This window comes from Haliaeetus albicilla, chromosome 14 (assembly GCF_947461875.1).
Source record: "Haliaeetus albicilla chromosome 14, bHalAlb1.1, whole genome shotgun sequence".
NCBI classification, from domain to species: Eukaryota; Metazoa; Chordata; class Aves; order Accipitriformes; family Accipitridae; genus Haliaeetus; species Haliaeetus albicilla.
Window position 1 is genome coordinate 9,042,602 of NC_091496.1, and position 25,833 is coordinate 9,068,434.

A 25,833-nucleotide genomic window follows, 5' to 3' on the forward strand; every position below is an offset into this window, starting at 1 on the left:
AAAACCAGCTCCTTCAGAGGTCTTTCCAGTATCAATGTGATTTCGTTTTCTCAAATTAGTGACATCTGAAGCAATTGAATTGAAGGTAAACAGGATGAACCTTCCCATTTATTTTTTCCCTTTTTAAAAGTGAAATTGAATCTTGAGATGATGAACTTTCCTTTGCAAAGTCTATGAGGTCAAAAAAAAAAAAAGCAAAATACTCTTTTTCCCTTATCAGTCTCAAATTTAATAAAACATGTGCAGATTTGTGTAAAAAATGACCAAAGTTTTTTAAAGGCAGATAGATCTATAAGCAATATTAAGAGAAAATCCACTGAAGCCATTCAGTGGTACCAGCTAATGTAAAAGAACTCAAGCAATGGCACAGTTCACTAAATGACTCCGAACAAAGCTTGGCTGCCTGTATTACAAATAGGAAGCTGTGAGCAAATGATGGCTGTATAACACAGATAACATTTTTTCATGTTTATATTTTACAACCTGAATATATTAACTGTACACACTATGTATCAATGTATTTCATTTCTGAAATTTCTCTATTGAATTAAGTGTTAAGGACAAGGTGATTATTTTAAAATATTTTTATGATTAAAATATTGTTTGTTTACTTTTATCCAGAAGAAAAACAAATATTTTATATTTAATTATCTGTGAAAGTTAAAGACTGGGAGTTTTCAGCAGCTGAACCTCTTCCTTGTTTCCAAAGGAATATGAGCAGAATAATTCTGAAAAATTCCACTGAAGTGCTGGCTAAAAAAATTTTTTTCCCTGTTCTTTGTTGGAAAAAAAAAAAAGGCATTTTTAGTTGGAAATGTCATTCTCTGGCACCACTAAACATTTAAACATTCAATTTTCACTTCCCATACCTTCAAGGCACATGACCCATTTTAGACAGCTGCACATAGATGAATTTTTTCCTGGAGTTTGCTGTTTCTTTCTTTTGGGTACAAGCTTGGAGCCTGCAGACCTCTAACTTAGATGCTTAAGTTACAGGTGGTGCATCCCAAGCTTAACCAAACTGTCCATGTAGCTAGGTATCACCTGATTACCCGATTTAAGTGTAAATAGAAGGTGAAGGAACCATAAGTGATGAGACATGAGGAAACCTCTGCCCTTACCAACGTAAGTCACAGCTGATTTCAGTATGTCGTAAGGCAAGCACAAAAGTCACGATTCAGCCTAATGGCACTTTCAGCGTGTGCAAAGCTGCTGTAGATTTATGCAACCACACAAGGGCTGAAGTTGGCAGGACCTCTGGAGATCCTCTAGCCCAACCACTCTGCTCAGAGCAGGGTCAGCTAGAGCAGGCTGCTCAGCACCATGCCTTGTCAGGTTTTGAGTATCTCCAAGGATGGAGAATCCACAACAATTAAAGTGTCAGATGAGGCAGCCTCTAAGACACACTGCTAAGGGTGAGACTTGAATCAAGTCCTATGCATGTCCCAGTGTGTGTGAGCTCCATAGAGGTTTTCATGCCTGGGTCAGACCGTGGGCCTTGGCACAGGAGAACAGTAGTCTCATCTAATTCAATTACTTTTTTTTTCCCCCAAACTACCTGACACAGTGGATGTAAGCCCCATGGGGAATAATATCTTGTAGCTAGGAAATTTTCTGTAGAAAAAGTGATAGCAAAGACAGCTGTAGCTGTGTTGACATCTCTCTGTCTTCTTCATTTCATCTTGGATGAGTTATGCGTATAGGAATAATAGATCAAAAGCTTGAACCAATATTTATAAAATATCTTGGGATTATCCAACCCATCCATTATGTCCCTTCTGCCAAGCTGATCTTGCAAAAAAAGCTTCTTCAGTGATAAATAATTCAAAACCCGTGTTCCTCAGATTATCAATTTCTCTTCATTCTCTCTAACAACTGTTGTTCTGCTTCTGTTAAGTATAATATTGTGGATACCTTTAAGATGAAATCTGCTTCTTCGTATTATCTGGTTCTGAATTTCAAGACTCTGATGCTCCTGAGTAGCTTCGCATAAGTGGACTACTCTTATCACCACACATAAAAACAGTATTTGAAGGGGACTTCAGGTGTATTAGAATGAGTAATTAGAAGTACTGTTATGGACAACCACATCCTTGCATGTTGTTGCTCCATTTCATTTTCTGTCAGAGGCGTGGGTCAGCCTTACAACCTACCAACATAATCTAACTCACAACCACCACTGCCTATCTATTGACATATGCAGATTTAAGACTCAGTGTTGAGGCCTGAAAAATACTGTTTCCAGGATTTTCTAACAAATAATTGCTTACAAAAATTAGAAGAGATTGGTTCAAGCTGAATTTTTTTGTCCCATTAAGCTCCTTGTGCATTAAACCACCAAACTCAGTGTCTGATTGTCCTCACAGTTAAAGCCACTAATAGCATTGGGGCTGCTCCTTCCATGGCATGTAAATGGCAGAATGAGAAGACACGCAAAACAATGATTCATATGTGATCACAGAGAGTTTGAATATGGAAGACTACAGATGGAAACTTCTGCAGTCTGATTCTGCACCACCAGGACATGCCTACAGTGATCCCCAAGCTAAGGTGGGCAAGATCCAAGGATGGTGTAGTCATACCAACCTAATGCAGTTTCTGAATCCTGACTTTCCATAGAGATAACTGGCTGAAGAGCAGAGATTCATTGGTGCAGCCAAATGGCATCTTGCTCAAGAGATTTTTCAGTTGGTACTAACACCAGGCAGGACATTACTCTTGCAGTTTATAGTCCTTGTGAAGAACGTGACTACAGACCTTGGCTACAAGACAGAAGCCTTTTTATGCTGAGTGGTAAAGAGGGCTTTTTTTTTTTTTTTTTTTTAATAGACAGCTTAAACAAAAAAAAGTATCTGGGATTGAACTTCCAGACTCCTTCACCTAATGTTAGACACCTCATGAAGATATTGTGCTACTTTTGGCTGGGATAGAGTTAATTTTCTTGACAGTAGCTAGTATGAGGCTATGTTTTGGATTTGTGCTGGAAACAGTGTTGATAACACAGGGATGTTTTCATTATTGCTAAGCAGGGCTTACCCAGAGCCAAGGGCTTTTCTGCTTCTCCCCCCACCCCACCAGTGAGCAGGCTGGGGGGGGGCATAAAATGTTGGGAGGGGACACAGCTGGGACAGCTGACTCCAACTGACCCAAGGGATATTCCAGACCATAGGACGTCATGCTCAGCATGTAAAGCTGGGGGAAGAAGGAGGAAGGGGGGACGTTCGGAGCGATGGCGTTTGTCTTCCCAAGTCACCGTTAGGTGTGATGGAGCCCTGCTGTCCTGGAGATGGCTGAACACCTGCCTGCCCATAGGAAACAGTGAATGAATTCCTTGTTTTGCTTTGCTTTGCTTGTGCATGCAGCTGTCTTTATCTCAATCCACGAGTTTTCCCACTTCTACCCTTCTGATTCTCTCCCCCATCCCACCGGGGGGAGTGAGTGAGCAGCTGCGTGAAGCTGAATTGCTGGCTGGGGTTAAACCACAACAGATATCTAAAAATCAAGAGACTTGTTCATCTAGGCTCCATGAGCTTTGTTTGTAGTCAGTTTAGAAAAGGGGAATCTGAGATCTAGAGTGCTGTCTGAAGTTGTCTTTCTGCCTGTCCCTGGGTGCTAGTGGACTTTACATCAGGCTCCTCCTTCTGAATTGCCTTGTATAAAGTGAAAATCCATTAATTATTTCCTATGTAGTCTTCTCATTGCACTAAATGAATAATAATCCAAGATATTAGAAACCAGCCTCCAGTTTTCTGTTATGTTAGATCACATACTGGCTATGCATAGATCAGAATGTCCTTTTTACAGTATCACATTATTTTCTAATATCATTTCTATCTCCAAATAAATTAGACTTTGCTAGAAAAATCACTGAATATCTCTTTTTGTCCCCGTTGCACAGTATTTGTAACTGAAGTCTTTTCTATTCTTATCAATAGCTTCCTCCTGAGTGCCTTTGTTCCAGGGTTATAAGGTTTAATGAAAGCTCATGCTTCAGGCACCCATTTACATCTTTCATGAACACTACAGATTTTGGAGGCAGCCTTTCTGAAAGAACATGCTTTGTGCTGTAGTGACTAAACCAATCTTTTTAATGAAACAGAATTTCCTTTTGAGATTATAAAACACCTACTGCAGCATAGGGAAGATTACATTGGGTCTGAGCAGTTTAACAGTAGTGTACTATAGTATGGGGTTGACAGAACAGCAAGATAAGAAGGGAGCATAATCCAATTTGGAATTTACTCAAGTCCGCAATATTCAGTCCCAGATAGCCTATTGGAAAAAAGATAATCAAACCAAACCAAACAACCAACCAAAACAAAACCAACCAAACCAAACACCAAACAAAAAAATAGCCCCAAAGCAAACAGTAATGTACTGGCTTCCTTACAACATATAAAGAATGCCTTTAAACTAGCTAATTGACATGGAAAGCTTCTTTTCAGCCTAGTACCAGTCAGTTTTTGTTAGGTTTTGCAATCCTTATACTGTGCCATAAACCACATTAAATCCCCCACTTTTAGGGGACTCATTTAAATTTGTAAAGGTGATAATGAAGCACAGCCAAGTTCCTTGAAGACTTTAGGACCCACTTTTGTTGTACAGAGAGAAGCAGATTTCAGAAAGCCTCTTTTTTTATGGTACCCACTGTAGCCTGGTAGGGAGGAACAGGAAGAGGCAGGGAGTAAGCGGACTGGGTATCCCTTATTCATCTTTTAGTAGACATCAACCCAGAAGGTCATGATGGGGAAGGCCTTATTAATTAAACATCGGTTGAATATCTGTGGAGTTATTTGCACTGGAGGAGAAAAATCCAATTTCTGACAACAGCATGAGAAAAGCCATCTACTGTGGTGCTATCTGTTGAGCTCTTTGTCTCATCAAGAAGATACATTTTTCAGTGAAGGGTGGTAGAAAATGATGTCAAGATAATAAAGGTTGCCAAGCTAGACACTGAGATGCGATGATCATTGTTAAAGTGCAGAACTATTACACAGTAGAACAGCACAAATGGGGAAGGAGTAACCATCTGTTGATATTGTTTCTGAGAGAAAACTGAGAAGGAGTTTGTTCGAATCATTGGAAAAAGCAAGGAGAGAGATGAAGACAAACAAAATAGTTCTATGATTTGAGATCCATTGATTCCCACCTTCATGAAAAAAACCTTGAATGTAGCTGTGATATGGAGAGTGGTGACAGATGGCTGGAGTATCACAAGGAATGGCTTTTTGGGTGAATGTAGTTATCACTTCAAGCAGAAAGAGAAACTTATTATTGTAACATTTAATTGTTAACATACTCTTGTGCCAATTATCACTCTCCCTGGCAATGCCTGGGCATATTTCAGGGAACTTCATGTGTCAGGGCCTTTTTCAGCAGAGACAAAGTTGCACCAAGTTTGGCTCCCTTCACTTTATGCTATTCTTCCAAATATCTTAGCAAGATTTGCACCACCGCCAGCATATGCAAAACATGCCCCCAGTTTCCAGTCCCTGAAGCTATAACACTGTTCACACATTATTTCAGACTTTTTAAACTGAAAAATCATGCAACAAATATTAATTATGTCTTAGGACGATGGGAATGTGATGTGAGGTCTAGAGGAGATTCACAGTGAAGATTTATGAACAAAACTGACTAGTTCCCATTTGCCTAAACTGCAGAAGGATTTTTGCTCTGTTTGACTTCTCATATAAATAATAATGCCTTAGATGATGACTGGTACTGTCACTACATTGTTTAAATGTAGCTGATAGCCTGCATTATACTTAGCAATTTTAGTGCTGTAAATGTTTGGCTGGGAAAGGACATTGTGGAGAATTGTATTTTAAGGAGGTTTTCTACGATGTGCAGAGGTTCATGCTATGCAAGGCTGTTCTCTTAAAATTCAGATCTTAAAAAAAACCCAGTTCTCTATCCCAAACTTTTGCTCAGAGAAGTTTATAAACAACAGTTTGAACTCAGGTATTCATTTATGGTGTTGAAAGAAACACCAAGGTCATAATTCAGTGCAAAAACAAGCAAAAAAACTCAACAAGGATCATTCAGATAAAATCTCTACTGCAGTTGCCTGAATGATGTTAGGTTCAAGCATGACAGAGTGATTTCATTCCCTCAACACCTGATATGGTGAAAAGCCAGCTCTATAAATAACAGAAGCATGAAGGTCAACATTTATATCCAATGTTCATTCACATTTACGTCTAAGAAATAAAGAATTTATTGAAAGAGCTGTTGGATATAAATTCCTTATATCTGACATATTGCTATTATTCCCTCCCACAAAACAAAAGTATAAAACTCTGCTCTTGGTAAAAGACAGCTGGAAAGCCAAAGGTCAGGGGCCTAATGAGGATACCACCTTTGCCATCATAAATGATTGAGAATTTTTTTTTTTAATGTGACCTCTTGCAAAATCCATCACGGAAGTGCATCTGTCCAATAAACCTAATCATTATTAGTCCAGGTTTTATTGAATGGAAAGACCTAAAGAGGTTGTTGGGTTTTTTTATCCACTCTCCCCAAGACTTCGAAGGCTCCACCATGCAGAACAGAACTGTGTCAAAATGGCTTTTTTCAGATTGATGTTTAGGTTTTCCTTCCTTCCTTCCTTTCTTCCCTTCTCCCAGCCCCCTTCTTTCTCTGTTATTAGAAACAAATGAATCCAGGGACCTCAAAATCACTTGCAAAGCCAACTACCTTATCTAAAATAATACATCTCCATGAAACATTCTGGCATCAGCAAAGCAGCTCATCTCAGTTCAAGAGGTTTCATCAAAATATTCTATTGACTTCAAAATAGTGGTTTGAATTGAATGCCAAATATGCAAATTTTACCAATGTCTTGCATGAAAACAGAATGAGGGGAAGGATGTCACACAGTGTTTCTTTCTCTTTTTCCCCATGGTAACTGAAAGATCTTCATTGTTGTCGTGGTTTAACCCCAGCCAGCAACTAAGCACCACGCAGCCGCTCACTCACTCCCCCCCCATCCAGTGGGATGGAGGAGAGAATCGGGAAAAGAAGTAAAACTCGTGGGTTGAGATAAGAATGGCTTAATAGAACAGAAAAGAGGAAACTTCTAATGATAATGATAACACTAATAAAATGACAGCAGTAATGATAAAAGTATTGAAATGTACAAATGATGCGCAGGGCAATTGCTCACCACCCGCCGACCGACACCCAGCCAGTCCCCGAGCGGCGACTCCCTGCCCCCACTTCCCAGTTCCTAAACTAGATGGGACATCCCATGGTATGGAATACACTGTTGGCCAGTTTGGCTTAGGTGCCCTGGCTGTGTCCTGTGCCAACTTCTTGTGCCCCTCCAGGTTTCTCGCTGGCTGGAGATAAGAAGCTGAAAAATCCTTGACTTAGTCTAAACACTACTTAGCAACAACTGAAAACATCAGTGTTATCAACATTCTTCTCATACTGAACTCAAAACAGAGCACTGTACCAGCTACTGGGAAGACAATTAACTCTATCCCAGCTGAAACCAGGACAATAGTTTAGGAAGAAACAACAGTTTTAGTAGTCCAATTACCTTTTGCCATCTTACTCACGATGTCATGCCAGGTGACTTGTCTCTCTCCTCTTCCCCAGTAATTGCAAAAACCCTCTACACACAGAATCCTTTTAGTTTCTCACTATCTTGAAAATAACAAGATTGACGGACAATTGACCCCTCATAGATGAACCCAGATAGAAGGTTAAACAGCAATTTCCTGTTCTTTGGCAAACACTGTTTATCAAATCTGGGACCTACAACTGGCATTTCACCTGCCAACCTGATAGCTCTTTTCAAGATGATCTTTGTGAAATATAATGGAAAAATCCTTTTGGATGGCCCAAGGTGGATCTAGCATGGTTTACTCTCATTGCCTCAAGCTAATTGACTTAGTGCAGAAAATAAAATCCATTTTTCTGTCATTCTGCCTTCTGTCTTGAAAAGCTAAATTAGAGTGTAGTAGATGGAGGCTGTTTGACGTTCCTGACAGCAGTTTGTATTGCATTCCAGTCAGTCTCTTAATAATGCCATCAAAAACCTCATGCCACCTAAGCTCTACCCATAGGAGGATCTAATAGACAATTTTTTTCTTCAGCAACTAAATCAACACGAGACTTTCCAGCCATTACAAGCACAATCAAACAATAGCCTAACATGCTGTTGGAGCTTTATCAAAGTTGCCTTAGCTTAAGTCCATTTTATTAATCATAACATTCAAAGGAGCCCCACCTGATCAGATGGATTATGAACACTGCTTTTCACATGAAAACATGTAAACCAAATGAAAAAGCAATGTCTGTTGAAAGAAATTCAGATGATCTTTTAGTGTAGACTCTGTGTCATTAAATCTGTAAGCACTTCTTCAGATAAGATGCATTAGCATGTTAAAAGTCCCTGAACAATTTCAGCTATGCTTTTTCTATCAGTTTTCTATAATTTTTTCAACTTGAAAGTGGTGCTTTTTAGAGTTGTGCAAGAAGCGCACAAAAAAAAAGCCATAAAAATGACATATAAGTAGAAATTGTTAATAACTCTGCACTTTGGAGCGTGCTTCTTTCAACAGATCTGTGAAGCAAACACACTTAGAAACGTAAGAAGAGATGTGGGATCATTAAGGTATCTTGATCAGATTCCTGACATTACCTGAGCAGTTTGTAACTCCACAGAGTGTGGAGAGGACTCATGAGGTATATTTCCTACTGTTATATACAAATATCCACTTCTTTTGTGTACTAATTGAGTAGTCAAGAACACATTAAGTTCCTTTTGTACCATACCTGAACCTATGTCTTCAAGAGACTTTTGAAGTATATTTTATTTAGCATTTATGCAAAAGAATTAAAATGAAGGTGCTAATGGAAAGCCTGAGTTGCTCTTCTCTTTGGTATGTCAGGAGAGTGGTCTTTGCTCTGGAGTAACGTGCAAAGTCCAACAACGAGAACAAAGACAGTGATAGCTCTCCAAGTTCTTCTAAAAAATCAGTGTTGATCCAAATAAGATGCCACCTGCAACGCAGAGTTTGAAATGCACCTCTACAACATCTGTCCATTCTTTGAGCTGTGCTGCTTTGCTGGTGTTTTCTGGACTGCAGGGCTCAAGCTTTTCCTTCCTTTTACGCTTCACTAGACTTGCTGAGCTTGGACAACACCGCTTTTCCTGCCTGTACCCTTCTTGTTTTGAGAAAATTAAAGCTTCTCTTCTACATGGCTGTGAAATGAAGCATTTCCTATTTTAACCTACCCTAACTATTGTATGGTAGAGAAAGAAAATATCCTTTTCAAAAGGACAAAGAGACACACTTTTCTGGAACTGAGCTGAGAACTATGCATCCCTGGGACTGCTTTTTGTTTGCCCTGGATCCAGTCACCAACACTTCTCAGCAAGAACCTTCTGCTCCTCCTCATTTGAGTCAGATGTGGGACTGGGAATAGCTCCTAGGACAAGCGGTGGGCAACTAGGGGAGAAAAGATGGGAAGCTGAGCCCTGACTTGATGGCATGCCCTTAATCCCATTGAGATTGCCTGTCCAAACCTGCTGCACAAAGTTGGCTTTTTCTGTGTGGCCAGAGACCCTGTACACTGAATGAATGTGCAAGAGCTGAGACAAAAAAAAACCCAAACCCAAAACCAAACCTGCTTTAGGGCCACTGTCAAGGAACATGGAAAAGATGAAGGAGAAGGAAATCTCATTCCAAGAAGGGTGAGAGAGCCTTTTCTAAGGATATATACATCTATGATAGATTTTTTTTTTTTTTCTGACGAGCTGCAGTCCAGTCCTGGGCTCTGATGTGTCAGGGGTGTGACAGTCTCAGTATTACATGAGACTTCCAGTGCAAATTAGCATGGCTTCTACCAAAGTGGCACATTGATTGACTGGTGATAGATGTCGGTGAGAGCTGTTATGACAAAGTACACAGGACAGCCGAAGCTGCTGTTCCACTGTCTGAACAGCTGAGCTCATTATTTTCCTACCTTAAAGAAAAGTGAACGCAGTCCACATTTCCATTCCTGTTAGGCTACTCATCGTTCTTGGTAGGCGGTGTGCCAAGGAGGGATTCCCACCATTTTAAGCAGAATATGGCTGGACTATTAAAACAAATGTGAAAACTTTACTTTGGAAATGTCAGTCTAATTAACAGATACTGAAGACAGATGTGGCTCTGATTAAGATTAGGAGAGACATCAGATCTCTGCACGGTATGATGAGGGTGGGTAAGAACAAGTTCTCCCGTGTGAGGCAGAAGAGCAGCAGAGAAGCTGCCCTACTGTAAGGGAGGCAGGGGGACCTTGTGAGAGCCAAGGTTTGAATGAATCCTCTTCTGCCTCTGCTGTGCTGTGTTACCTTCAGCCAGGCATTTAGCTGTCTGTTTCTGGTACTCTGTACAGTAATGGAAGGGTGTTTGCAGAAAGGGAAGAAGAAGAACAAAAGGGTGAGAGAGGCTGCCAGGTTTTCCTGCAGGGACATGGGCTGCCAACTGCCAAAGAGAAAAAAGGCTGTCCTGATTTTAAAGATTTGTATGAAAACTCCCCTACATTGTCTCCTTTTGTCTTTGTCCATCATCTGGCAGTGGTGGGATTTACTCCCAGCTGCCACTACCTTTGGTGTTTGTTTGTGCTACCTTTAGCTGCTGCTGCAGAGTGAGAACCACCACCCGATGCCACGTTCCTCCTGGTCTGGTGGAAGATCAAATCATCCATCTCCTGCCTTGCCCCAACTTTGCTATAGGTGACTCCGTAAAGAAAAAGTCTTACACGACCTTGTGCTCATCCTCCAACAGCCTCCCCAGGATACAAGACAGACATGAGGAAATAATAATTCCCTGCTGAGGTTATTGAATATAGCTGTTTCCAAATATAGCATCTATAGTGCAACACGCTCTTTGGATCATTAAGGTTTTGTGGGGAGTGTTTCAGTAATAGGCTTGCTGTCCAGAGCATGCCTGTTACACTGGCATTCTGGTGAGGAATCAGAGGGGAGTGTAGTAATAGCTAAAGCAGCGGTACATGCTGGATAAGAGCACTGTTATGTTGTGGGTGGGGCTTAGTATGGGTGTTTGCCTCAGTTTCCCCATCTGTAAATTTAATACTTACCTGCTTCCTAAAGAACTTATGGTATGATATAAAAGCTGAACAGTATCTTGACTGCATTTTTATTATCTGCAGGTAGGCTTTATACATGTGTTATTCTGTGAAGTACAGAAGACTGTGATTGGTCTGTTTAGTGGTGTTAGGGGAATAAGCATCATTTCTTTCCCTTCACTGTACTCTTAAAATCAATAACTTGGGGCGGGGGGGGAGGGGGGAGGAGAAAAAAAAAAAAAAGAAAAAAAAAGGATGAGGTTTGTTTTGGTTACTTTACAACAATCTTTTTAAAATCAGAATTTAGCTTTATGACACACTGATGTGCAGTCACCGGAAACCTATTGAATTACATCTCCTGTCACACATAATTTTCATTGTGAAATCCATCACCTTTTCCTCTTCAGCAGTCATTGGGAAGGTGTTTGCTGGCACCACTTGCAGGGGTGAAGTATCCTTTGTGGAAGCCAAGTGCTGGCAGCCCTCTCGCAGCGCAGAGGTGGTGCAGCTCCACCTTGGGACGTGGCAGCGGGCGGTGAGAGCCTTGCTGTTAACAGAGGAAGGAGGTGACCTCAGGCCCTGCCTGGTAAATCTGCAACTGGAACTCATTTTACATCCACAGCGTGTTTGTAAGGTCTAGATCAAGACAGCGCTTCCCAATTCCATAGCCCAGTAGAATGGGCTGTAGCCTGTGCCTGTGGCTTAAACTCTAGTGTGGGATCCTTTGAGCAGAGGCAGGAGAGGGGCTTGTATAAGCTCCCACCCATTTTTATGCTGCAGTTGTTCACCCAAGACAAATGGTATTGTGTCCCTGCTTGAAAAGAAGGCCTTGTGAAGAATTGATAATGCAGGTAAATGTTCAGCTTGTGCTGATTCTCCTGCATTCTTGTCTTTTCTGGGAAGCTGATTAATAACCATCCAAACCTAGTGCATCCACCAAACCTTAAAAGGAGCAGAAAGGAGGCTCCACTCAATTTGCTCATTCCCATTATCTCTATGGAGAATAGGAGAAGGATATTGCACACGTTTACTCAAATGTGCTATGTGCTCAGTCTTGACCAAATATTACTGGAGGAAGGGGTACAGAACAGAAATCAGCTAGAAGCAGTGTTTTGTTTGACAGCTATTTACACATGCTGAGAATATAAAAATCACTTCAAAATAGTCTCTTTCCTAAATGATAAAGAGATAATTGCATTCAAATTTATTGTGTGAATAAAACCACATTACTGATAACAGCTTCTGTCATAGTATCAAACACCTGCATTCAGTTTGCATATATGTGAAGTTTGTGGATGGGGTACAAGAGGGTGAAGCACAGGGCATCAAGCACTTTTTAACAACAAAGAGCATAGTACTTGATCAGTGCTGAGGAACTGAATTAGAGTTTACTCTCTCTTCTCCTTTTCCCACATTCTTATTTTCTCCTTTGTGCTCAAGCCATTTACAATACAGAGAATAGAAACCCTCTTCATTTTTTCTCCATCCTCTCCATTATATTCTGCTGTTGTTTTGTGAAATGGATAGGGACGGGAGGAAGACTTACCCAGCTGGTTACACACACTGCCCTCATCAGTGAATTTGCAATATGGTCTTTTGACTGGGCAGACATTTCCAGCCTCTCATTGTCTTATCATATTTTGTAGATATCTTGGGGCAAAGTCCTTTGAGTCATGGTGTCAGCTAATGCATACTTACTTCTTGGCATTAAATTTACTTGGAAAGGGAGAATGTCATTTTTTGATAGGTAGTTATACAGACAATACTTATGTTTGTCTGCACTACGGGAAGAAGATGCCTGTTTACTGCTATACCTATGAACCTACTCTTCCTTATTTGTGGACCATGGAGAGTAAGAAAAATAGGTTAATGAAGTCTGTTTGTGAAAGGCTGGCATTGAATGCCAGGGGACAGCTTGGCATGAAGAGTACAGACACAACAAAACGGATTTTGAATTTCTTCCAAGATCTTTCAGAATAAATAAAAGAATCCCAATGAGATGATCTGTCTAGAATTTTAAGAAAAACAACAGAGCAAGGGACTATTAAAAAAGTAAAGAATCAGTTCAGGTCTGAAAGCAAGTGGATGATGAGGAAGGAGAAAACAAAGTCTACCGAACCTCCTTTCTGTCAGAAAGCTGCTCTGAATGCTCTCCCTGTGCTGCGGAGTCTCTCTTTGCCCCAGAAGCCAGCAGGACCTCCTGCAGGAGGAGGGCTCTCCTGGGCACAGCCTTGACAGCAAATTGAAATGGAGAAAACTTCGAGCAAAATCCAGGCATTTGCAAGCAAAGACCTTAACTGATGTAAAGTTTACTTACTGTAAGTAATACCCATCCCTGTGAGTGCCAAATTACTGCATGGCTTGGAACTGTATAGTACGCTATAACAATAATTTAATTTGTGATATACAATGGATACTATAACTATACATAGTTTATAGCACAGTCTGTAAATACACACACACATTTCAAAACTTGTTCTGCTCTCAGATTCCCCCCACACACACAATATGCAATGGCTGTGGCTCATACAGTGTTCTCTCTTTAACCTCTATTTGCATTTGCAGTGTAGCCACACAGGTGAACCAAAGCGTCAATATTTTTGTAGAAGGATGCATGAGATGGGTGTCACAAATGTGCAGTTTATTTCGCATGAGCAAATACTTAGTTATGCACAAAAGCATTAGTGGCTTGTTGATACAATTTCTTAGAAGAGCGAGCTAGTAAGGAGCAAGAGCATTTGTTCGCTGCCTTTGTCTTTCTAACCAGAAACACATCTGAGGAGGAAGTGGATCCCTGGGATTAAATCCAATGTACCTGAATAAGAATTTTAAAAGCAAGGGGAGAAGACAAGAGAGAGGAGAGGAGAGGAGAGGAGAGGAGAGGAGAGGAGAGGAGAGGAGAGGAGAGGAGAGGAGAGGAGAAGAGAAGAGAAGAGAAGAGTTGAGTTTGTGCATGCTCTATCTATATCTGTTGCAGGACAGATGAAATAAACTAGCAAAAAAAAGTTTACATTAAGAAAACACACAGCTGCTGAATCACTGATTTTTTTAAAAAAATTCCCTACAATTGAAAGCCAGTGTGTTGGGCCCTGACAGCTTGGTATAGAGGCAAAGCAGATAATGTGATTAATACCCAAAAGCTACTCTAGTAATCTTCACCATTGATCTGACCTGAATTGATTCTGTTATTGAAATTTTGAGTGGAAGCAATATCTACATCTACAAAACAACCTACAAAATTGAAGCTTATTTGGTCCACTATGGGAGGTGAGGGGTGGAGGAACTCACGCTGACATTTTTTTATCTTCTCAGCCATGCTACAAAATACTCTGTGTCACACTACTCATACATTAGTAAAAATACTTGCCAACAATCCTGGCAGTGCACAAATACATTTAAATGCTTTAGACAGATTAGAATTCTATATGCTCATTATTTACCATTTTCTAATTTGAAAACAAAAAATCTTTTCTCTGTCCCATCTCAAGCCCAAGGGATTACAATTGCATGCTCTTGTCACTTCCAGCTTTCCCATCTGTTACTGCAAAGCTATGATAAATGAAGTTTCAATGAGATCACAAAAGCAGGCTTATCGTTTTGACACAAAACAAGACTTAGATAAAAAAAATCAATTATAACACTCATTTTTGGAATGAAGAATTTTCACTACTTCAGAGGCAGGTTTGAAACAGTGGTTTAGAGGGAACAAATGATATGTCAGAAATTAGAAAAGTAACAATGAAAATTGAATTCCTTAGAACATATAAAGCAACAATTATTTGAAGGCAAAAAGCTTCTGATATTTCTTGGTTTATATAAAGTAGATGAGCATTTTAGACTTTTGTTTGATGTTTGGTATTGAAATATCACATCAGGTATTGTCATTCAATGCTTGGTTTCACAGAGTAGGGACAAGGAGCTTACCAGGAACCCCTATGTTTTCAGGCAGGACTTGGCCAATTAACTGAGTCAATCCAACATCCTTCCAAAGATGTCCATAGATTTTACTGTATTAACTTCATAATTTGTATTTGTACTAAAGCATATCTTTTGGAAAGATAAACAAAATTTCATGTAAAAACTTCATGTGATGGGTGTGTATCATATTACCCAGAAAACAGATGACCTTTTTTTCACTCAGGAGGGAGGAATAAGTTAAAAGAAAAGAAAAGGGCCAGTAAGCATCATTTTAACTGCTATCTAGACTCTACAAATTAAGTTGATCTATTTCTAATAGTGAGATAAACGAGCTCCTGCTTCAGACTTATTTTTTTTTTTACTTTAAAACTAGATTTTTTATTTATATTTAATTATTTCTGGGAAAAAAAAAATCATTTTGTCGTTTTTTTTTCGAGGAGTGTCAGCTTTCCTCCTTCCCAAGGCAGGTTGTGCCAATGATTCATTACTGCTTTTTCTGAATGCGTGATTTCTTTCTGGTCACTCTTTAGCCTCATCTGTTAGATTAGACAGCTCCACCAAGAGAAGCATTCCCCTTGTGTGGATATTGGCAGAATATCATCAGATCTGTTCTTTTAACTTTCGCATTACTGAAACAGATTGCCTTTCCCTCTCTGTCAGGCTTTCCGGATTTGAGTACCTTGTCATGTAGTCCATTCCAATGATGAATCACTTATAGAAATAGAGATGTGCAGAAGCAATCCTCTTGGCCACAACTAGTGACTGCACCAGTGCAGCAGAATTGCATCTGTTCCCCCAGATTTGAACCCACACAAGACTAGTAAAGTTTAGCAAGCATTTGTCTTTATGATGTGAGTACTGAAATAGTGGGCCATGTACTGGAACAGTAGTTCTTTGAGCCAGGGGGACTATAAGCCTGAAGACCACATGTGTTAAATGTTGGGTTTAGAGAACACTCATCCCTCATGACAGGAGACTAGAAAGCTAGGAAATGGAATTGGTTGTCTGATATCAAATATCACAGACTATCAGGTGCCATTTTCAGTAAATTATGCTAGAAATCTTTTATTACAGCAATTGAGAAGAAATCAGTTTTAAACAGAGCTGTAGTCAAATGGGCTGGATAACTAGACTCAGGAGTCATGGTATTTCAGATGAATAAAAGAGACTATCACTAACAAGTACCGCTTTTCATCTTCAAGAAATCCCGATCATTTTGAAAAACAAATACGCTAGTATGAACTACAGACAAATGAAATTTTGTGCACTACTAAAATGCAGCAGTCTCTGAATGACATTTGGCAGATGGCAGACTATACCCAGCAAATACACAGAACGATAAACCAAAAAATTAACAGACCTAACGCAACCTTTCCCGGGAATCTGCTCAGCCTTTTGAATGAATATGTGCATTATTCAATATGGCTGGCAACTTGCATCCAAGGGGGAGCTGTGTTTGGAGGCAAGAACTGTCAAGTGATGTGTCCCGAAAAAGCACTTCAATCCCTTTATGCACACACAGATGACCAGCCCAATATAAAAGAAAAAAATACTGATTATATTTATTCTGCTGACACTTTTTTGCTAAAACATGGGTTGTATTCTTCCTCCCATTTCAATTCTTCTCTGCAAGGTTCATTTTCTTTTCATAGAAAAACAAAAAACCACCCTAGTAGAAAAGACTGAATCAGCAGAGGAAATTATGTTAAAATTCCAGCTTGCTGCAGAACTTCTGATGTGATCATTTGTGCAGAGTTTCTATGTGGCTGTGAAATATGCTTGTGCTCCAAAATCAAAGAAGATTGATGTGCTAGTCATGATCTAAGTTATTTGAGTTTATAGAGCAAATTCTGGATGTTAGACATAACCGTGTCAGAAATATTGTTTCTTTTTCTACATTGCTAAATTAGGTAATCTAAGTTGATAAAAAAATAAACTGATAAAAGTTCATTACTTTTTCTATAATGACACTTTCTAGCTGTGTTTTATTATTGAAAATATCTGTACGATCACAATGCTTTAAGCTAGAATGTACTGCCAAAATGTCTATTGTCAAACCTCTAATACAGATATCTTTTTCTTTAAAAAATTTATTGAGTTTATACTTTTACAAAAGGTTTCAAGTTGGTTGTATTGTTCATTTATTGTATTGAGATTCCCAGAAACAAAGAGATCTCATTTCCATTTTGCTGGGCCCTATACAAATACTGTACCTACTGTATAATTGAACTGAGAGATTTGTGGTGCAGTCTACAGGCTAATTTTCTTATATCATTAATGATATTCAGTTGTAGAAACCCAGCATGGTCTGGTTTCTTAAGTTGTGGGCAGAGCAATCTTTATAATCCTTACATCTGATCTAAATCTGCCCTCTTTCGGTTTAAAGCCATTGCCCCTTGTCCTATCACTACAAGCCCTTGTAAGAAGTCCCTCTCTGGCTTTCCTGTAGGCCCCCTGTAGGTACTGCATGTCTCTAACTCCTCTTGTTTGTTCCCCACGCTACGTGTGTTCGCATAGAGGCATTTAGGTCGGGCCCCCAAAGAAGCTGCCTTACTGGCTGGAGCGGCTGGAATTTCTCTGTGCTGCTCTTCAGGTGCTCTCCTGCTGACCTGTGGTCCCTCTCCAGACTCTGGGCATCTATTGCTGGCACTGGCATCAAACTGGTAGGAGTGGGATGCACTGAGGTTCCCCTCCGCTGGCAACTTTACTTTAAAACCCTCTTTGCCAGCTTGGCAAGCCTATGACCGAAGATGCTCTTCCCCTTCTCTGACAGACGGACCCCACCAGCCCCCAGCAGACCAGGTTTCTCAAAGCAAGTCCCATGGTCTAAGCAGCCGAACCCCTGGCTGTGGCACCAGTCCCGTAACCATTTCTTGGTTCGCCAGATTCACCCGGCCCTTTCAAACCCCTTCCCTTTGACCATGGGGACTGATGAAAAAACTGCCAGTGCTCCAGAGTCCCGTATCGCCGCTCCCAGGGCTCTGTAACCCTTCCTGACACTCCTCAGACTGCTCCCGGCTGTATCGCTGGTGCCCACGTGAAACAACAGCAGCCGGGAATAGTCGGTGGACCGTCCGAGGCTTGGTGGTCTCTTGGTGACATCCCTGACACGAGCCCCTGGTAAGCAGCACGCCTCTCGAGAGCGCGTCGGGGCGGCAAACGGGCGCTGCCGTACCGCTCAGAAGAGTCGCCCGCTGCCGTCGCCCATCGCCTTTTTTCACTTGCGCTGGTTGTTGTACGGGGAACAAAGCAACATGTGTAAATGAGCAGTGAAATGCAGGAGAGCTGAGGGGCAAGGGTGAAAACGGTAATGAGGAATAGGAAGTGGAATTGGGAAAATGGAATGAGCAGGAAGAGGAGGAAGGAAGGATTAATGAGTAGCAGGTGACAAGGGAAGCTGAGGGAAACGTATTTCTCAAGTTCTGTTCAGCTTTCAGACAGAATGTGTATCATGAGAGCTGCTGTCTTTGTGGTGGTACTAAAAGCCAAAAGCTTCACTGACAACGTAAGACTTGTAGTGCTGGACAGATAATGCTGCAGTTGTGCAGATATTTTGTTTCAGTGGGGACAAGGACAGGGACCTGCCAGTTCAGAACAAGCAGAAATATATTTTGATTCAAGGTTAAAAACAAGTTTATTTTTCATTTTTAAAATCAAATAAAAAGCTGTTTCATCTGTGTTTTCTAAGTGAAAGATTATGAATTATAAAATGGGATATACTATATGTTGGAAAGTCCTAGTTTCTATATAAGATGCATTCTGTACGTTTCAGTATTGCTGAATACATTTCTCTTTTGCAAGAAATGTGAGATGAAACACAATCTCTAAAATTGTTTCAGGAAAACAGCCCTGGATCTAGCCCTAAGGCAGCAAGATCTGGATTGTACCAAGCTGAGAGAGAAGGAGTTGAGTATAGTCTGTCTCAGAAAAACAATTGTATCAGTATCGTTCAAATTATACAATCATTTTCCCTTTCTGTGCTCTTCTTCACTGCCGCTCCAGAGCTACATATTCATACAGTTATACCTTTATTGTTTATTTTCCTTTTGTTTACATTAAAGTAAATAATTTCTACTAGCAGTTGAAGAAGGACCTCTACCCTCATATAATTGCATCCGAAGGAAATTATAAAGTAGCATAGCTACTCAGTACAATATTCCATCCCACTTTTAAATAGCTACATAAGGTAAACCTTTTTAGTACAGATAAGAATAAAATAGGTAATGAAAGTATCCCTATTCAAGTAGGGCTTCACTTCCAGATAGCTTTCAAGGGAAAGTTACATTTTTTAATGATTAATAAGAGCCTTAAATATCAAGTATTGTATTAACATAAAAATGGTACAGCAGTTTTGTATGAACTCTTTTAATAGTACATTCCAGAGGCATATTTAGGTCATGTTACATATTCAAACTGTAGGTTTAGTAATAATGATAACTACTTAAATATAGAGCATCATATTTACAGCCTTCTTTCTCTGTTCAAATTATCTTCTCTTTCCTTCTCTTCCTATATTCTACTCGATGCAAAAAGCTGAAAAAGACCTGCACAGCTGTTTTTCATGTCTTTTATGCCACTGAATAAAATTAGTTGAAATCCCAGTTTAAGGAACCAAATAGGGATTTTCTCAACTGATTACATTTTCAAACATTCAAAATCTGCACTATAATAATTATATAAAGTAAATCCCAGCCCCACTAGTTTATAATATAAATAAACGTAGAAAACTATGCCTGCATAGCGGATAACATGATGTTTAACAAGCATCTTTACAGAAGATTATTGGAAGGAAACAAGGTTCAAAATTTTCACTAAAAAACATCCAGCAGGTGCCTTAATACTTTCAACTCTTGTGCAGGCATTGAAATAACAAGTGGAAACAAAACACCCAGAAATAAAATCTTGTACAGCTGACAATAGAAACAGCCCATGTCTGAGACAGCTAGCAAGCCATACACATGCTTTATACTGCTAGTGAACATTGTGCTTATAATATTTTAGTTTGCCTCTGCCACAAAATTGCATTTTCACTGCATCTTTCTTGGATAATTGTTTTGTATAGGATAAAAGTCCATTGACATGTCATAGGATATTGTCAGCTGTAGCTATTAGAGGCAGTTCTTAAGACATGTCTCCTTCAGAATCATTATATTTATATTTTAGGCACTTCTTATAGAAATGAAGTGTCATAATATTTAATAATCACTTAGTGATTATCATAATAGGCATAAAACATGGGATGGATGATAATATACAGAGAACTGTGAGGTACTATAGCACATGTAATGGTTTAGAAACAGTGACTTGCTGACATAGTATATTCCCTTGGTACTTCTTTCTTTAAATGGGCAAAATTCTCAGAAAAGGAAGACTGTATGTTATAGAAATTGAAGTACAGATGAACAGCTTTGTCCAAAGAGGAAGATGGGAACAAGATGCACAAGTTAAAAAAAAATAAAATTGAGTTTCAGTAGAGATTTAGACTATCCAGAGAACATAAATTTTAGTTTCTTAATAAAGTGTTGGGGCCTAAGTACAACCAATCAACTGCTGCCAAACTCTTAGTCAAGCGTGCTAGATTCAGAGTCTCTGGTGGCTGCTCTTCACACAACTTTCAAGCAGTGAGTGGTCTGAAAACCAGCTTGACCAATGGCTTAAGCAGTTTTCAGTTTATTGTTTAAAATGGACTGATAATTTCAACTGGTTTCATCAACGATTTTTCCTGCTGTTTGCTTTTGCTAGTGACAATTCAGAGCAAACTGTGCTGGAGGGAAGACTAACGGGAGAAGTCAAAGGCATAAAGAAGCTCTAAAACACAGAGAACAGCTCTGTGGGATAGCTCCTGCAAAATAGAAAAGAAAGTTAATTAAACATCAGTATTAAAAGGCAACAGCTTATGTATGGCAATCACGTAAAGAAAAAGACTGTAATTGTATGCCTATGTAATACTGACACAATACAAAATATGCAAAATAGATTAAGATTAGAATAGTGAGCGAATTTTCTATAAATTAGCTAGGATTTTAACAGTAGTTTTCAGAGTTCTCTGAGGATAACATACTATGAAATGTTAGCATTAAATAAAATATCCTCAAAGGCTTAGGTAATTAACATTTTAATTGGTAAACCAGTAGAAAATCCATGGTCTCAGCTGTTAAAAATAACTTTTCATTCAAGTGCAACAGTCACAGACTAACATTTTCCTGTAACAGTCATTGGCTGGATAACAAAATTGCATTAATGCTGGTGGCATAGCAACAGATCTGTGAACACTGCAATATAACTTATTTATAAGTGAGTTCTTTCTCCATACATTCATCTGTGGTATACACTGAATAAGTTACTGACGTGCTTTCTCCAGAGGAGTCAACACTTAAGGTCAATGGGTCAAATTTCAGAGCTTAATCTAATTGAAAAGATAGGCCATTAAGCTGGTATACACAAATCCTTCTTCAAGCTTTCTATGCACTTGTCACACCCATTCAGACACACATCCATTTCTCAATATGTAATCTATCCAGAACTTCTTAATTTGCCACATTAAAACAGGCACTAAATCTAAGACAATATACCTTAGTGTGGCAGGAAAGTGATAAACAGGAGAATGCAATGAATCTAAAATAAATGTTGATCCCCACAATACCAGCCCACACACTGTACATTCAGTTTATGTTTAGCCCCCTGATTCAAAAAATGAAACTATATTATGCTAATTTTGTTTCTCCATAAATAGGCAGAACTAAAGTAGCGCAGAAGCCTTGAGTTACACACGTAGCTCTGAGCTGGATGCAGTGGAAAGGATGGGTTGTACGGTCTTTACTCGCTTGGCTCTGAGGGCAGGATTGTTGTAGTGTTAGAAGACCATCTTGAGTCTATGGGAATGTATTTGCAAATAAATATATAGTATTCTTTACATTCTAATTATTAGATATATATTATATCCAAAGTAATACAGAAAAAGCATTAAAACCAAGGTGATTGCTTTTTTGTAGTCTCAGTAGCAAGACTCATGGTATTGATGAATTCTGTCACTATCCATTTGCATGATGACTAAAGATTAAAAATAGTATTAGACTGGGATAGATTATGTGGATCAGAAAGTGGCAGAATACTGTCATGCCTAAGTATGCCTATACTGCAGTCACAGCAAAAGCTTACCAAACCTGGTTATCCATAAGTCAAGAATTTCACAGAAGTAACTGCAATGCAGTTTTATCCAAGCAAGTTTTGAATTAGCTAGTTCTTCTGCAAAGAGCTGGTATTGCAACAGCATGGAGTTCAGCATATTTCAGGTTACAGTCCGTGTTTGAGAAGTTTGCTACCTACTTCTGTGGCTAGTTCTAAGTAGATCCAGAAAGCTGCAGCTTGAACAGGAGCCAGGTGATGTCAGGTTTACTTGTGCTGCACTCTAGAAACAATAGAGATTGCAACTGAGACACTGTGAACCTTTGGTAAAATTGTCTTGAAAACACTTATGTAAGTTTAATGAGGGTGTCTCAGACTACTTGGAGAGAGTGAATATAGATGCTGGGCTGCAGAACGAAGCAGAGAAGTCTAGCCTTTTCTCCACCACATCTGAAGACAAGAACAGGATGGAGGAGGTGGTACAAATATCCCTCAAAAAGTATTCCTGTCAGTGGATTTTGGGGTAGGCGTGGGAAGTTCATCATTTCGGCGGACAGCATGTTAGAAGTTTAGGAAGAACTGCACTACACTTCTGTGAAATGTCATATTATGTTTAACCATCTTTCCTGGTGAGAACGTGGGACAAGATACGGCGAGAGCTGAGGATATCTTTTGCGCACACTGGGGTATAGTGCAGAGGGCTCCGGGCAAATAGGGAGGTAAATCACAATTCTTTGTGGTTCAGCACAGTGAGGATCCTGAAGTGGTACAGGCGGGTTCCTGTCTCCCTGACCGGAGCCAGAGGGCCAGACTTTCCAAAAGCAGCCACTCTGCAAGGAAGTCAATCCTCATCATGGTGTTTTCTCACCTATGGCAGTTGGACTTTTCCAAGTATTAACTTTGGGGCAGGCTGTGTGTGTGTATGAATATTCTCAGATGTCTTTGACTTCTGATTGATGCACCTCAAAAGAACGTGAAGCTCTTGTTCACTTTTCATCCCCAGAGAGTCTTCCTGTCTTCTCCTAAGGTTAAACACATAACAGCCAAGTTGTATAATATGCCCACAATAGTAATTCTTGACACATTTTGAGCAAGCCTGGATACAAGATATGTCAAACCATATGGAAAGAAGAGATTTTGCAATTTTTTAAATTTTTTTTTGACGAAACTAAATTTTTTGCTCACCGAACTTTGTTTTAATTAAGTCAGTCTTGATAGTTCCTAGGCACTTCAGTATTTTATTTATAAGATATTTCTGAACTCCGCTACAACTTCTTTTTTCTAGGGTATGAAAAAACTTTCTGTTTTTGTAATAAAAAGAGGCTGATTTAGGTGAGATATTTTTGGCCTTAAGCAGTATACCCGGTAATCACAACGTGTTTGTAATGATGTTAACTGGCTCATGTGGAGGCAATACTTTCTATTAATACATGATTCTTCACAATATGCATCAGCTGTGAAAGGCATCTCTAGGTTGGTCTTCATTCCCTGGACACCATAGTTCTTTGGAGTAGACACAAGTTCTGCGGTGCTAGGATCTGTTCAGGCACTGCACTTGCAAAATGACCCTACTTGAAACAAAAATTATTTTGACCTTGAAAACCAAGAACGAATATCTAAGCATTCAGAACCAGTAGTCAGAAATTTTCCTGACAAAGATGGTGGCTCCCACCAGAGGAACATGGGGCTGAGCTCCTGTCCCATTGCTCATACCAAGGTGGGAACTGAAATCTGGTTTTCACTGCACAGCCAGCAGAGATGGAAAGAATTGAGCTGCTCTAATACACTTTTTTTTTTTTTTTTTACTTGACCTCAATGACTCCATAGTATTTAAGAAAGAGCTGCATCTTTTCAGCTCTTTTCACTTTTCTTTCGTCTACACCCTTTACAAATTTATACAATTAAACAAACACATGGATCTTCAGCTAGGGCATCTCCTAAGCTTTCCTACTATTTAACCTATTACCTCTCACAGGCTTCCTAGTGAGAGGTAGCAATGATTGCTTCTGAAAACCTGCATTACAGTATAGAGGTGCCTGCATTTGTGTATTAAAAGTGATTATACATTATTTGTCTTGTTTTGTACCACCCAGAGTAAGGCTGAACAGTGAATAACTGTAGTGTACTTGGTCCCATAGTAACAGGTCTTCCTGAGGGAAAAAACACAAATGCACGTGAAGAATGGTGGCAGAACTTGATCACACATGACTAACTTACTTATTTGAATTATTGTTGTTAATTAGTTTAATTGCAGCTAATAAAAATTGTTACTGACCTTAACCAGTATGTCTATTTAATCCTGTGATGGCATAACCTATAAAATTCATTATGGAATTAGCACTTAAGATTCCCCTATCCATTATTTACTGTAAATCTTAATAATAATTAGAATTAAAAGGTATCTCATGTTCCTGTTGCCTTATGACAACAAACAGTTATATGTTTGTAACTTGCTTGTGAAAGGCCAAAAGAGATACACAAAGGAGCTGTGTAATAAAGAAGCTGGTTTTCAAAATATTGATTGCAGGTAACAGGAAAATCTCAATATTCCAACAACAAGGGATACGTCTCTTGTAATTTAATAATTTCTTTTGAAAGGTCTACATCAGAATCCTCCTCTTTCACACAGGAAAGAGTAGATGTGAAACTTTTCAAACTGATGACCGTTTCTTTGATGGACCTGCTCAAACCTAGTCCTGAAATCTGCACTCACACTGATTTTTCATTTAAGTCAATGGAAGTCACATTCATGTTTAAGTGGAGTTCTTAGACGTCCACAGAGTAAGTGTGTGCAGATCACTACACCCTAGGATGCACAAGAGCCACAGGAATGGTCATGGGATGGCAATCACTTCCTATTATGAAGCCCTCATACAATTTATGCTACAATTTAGTGGGCAGAATAGGGATTTTTATTTTGTTTTATTTCAAATGACATGGAATTAGGGCAGGAGGTACTGAATCAAGTAGGATCACATTTGAACCATTATTTCATGGTGTCTAGCTGCCTCCTTTGTCTTCTTAATCTACTATTCCCATCGGAAAAACATCAGAAGTATCTGTCAGAGATCCAGATGAACATGTTACATTGGTTTCCTGAAATAAACCATAACAGCCAAAGATCTGCATCATCTTAAGGGAAAACATACCTCAAATATTTGAAAAGTATGAGGTAAATATGTACTACAGCAAAATTAAGCCCTAAGGAGTTAGGAATTGCAAAACTAGAGATCACAGCTTCCCTGAAGAGTTTGTCTCTTCCCTGGCCAGGCACAGACAAAACAGAGGGGAAAAGAGTAGAAAAAATAAAACTGAAACAGAGCCTAACATCTTTTTTTTCCATTTATGTGATCTATCTCAATTGCTTTCAGAAAGTCTAAGCCAGAATGAGCATACTTTTCTGAATTGGTACACCAGAAAAACATATCAAGGCTTAAAGGCTGCTGTTTTTCTCTAATAAAAGCCAACGTCTCATGGCATTCTCACCACTTTCTCAACACTAAATCGTCACAGTGTAGAGCAGTGTATTAAAAATAAGTGTCTTTCCCAATTTAAATGTAAAGGGTCAGTTCTGAAAAGGGGGGAAAAAAATGTTGTAAAACTGCACAGTACTGGAGGTAAAGGTTTAAAAGGGCTCTCAGAAAGTTTAACTCAGTATTCACATGGAACTGATAGACAAAATCTGAAGTTTCGTTTAGCTGT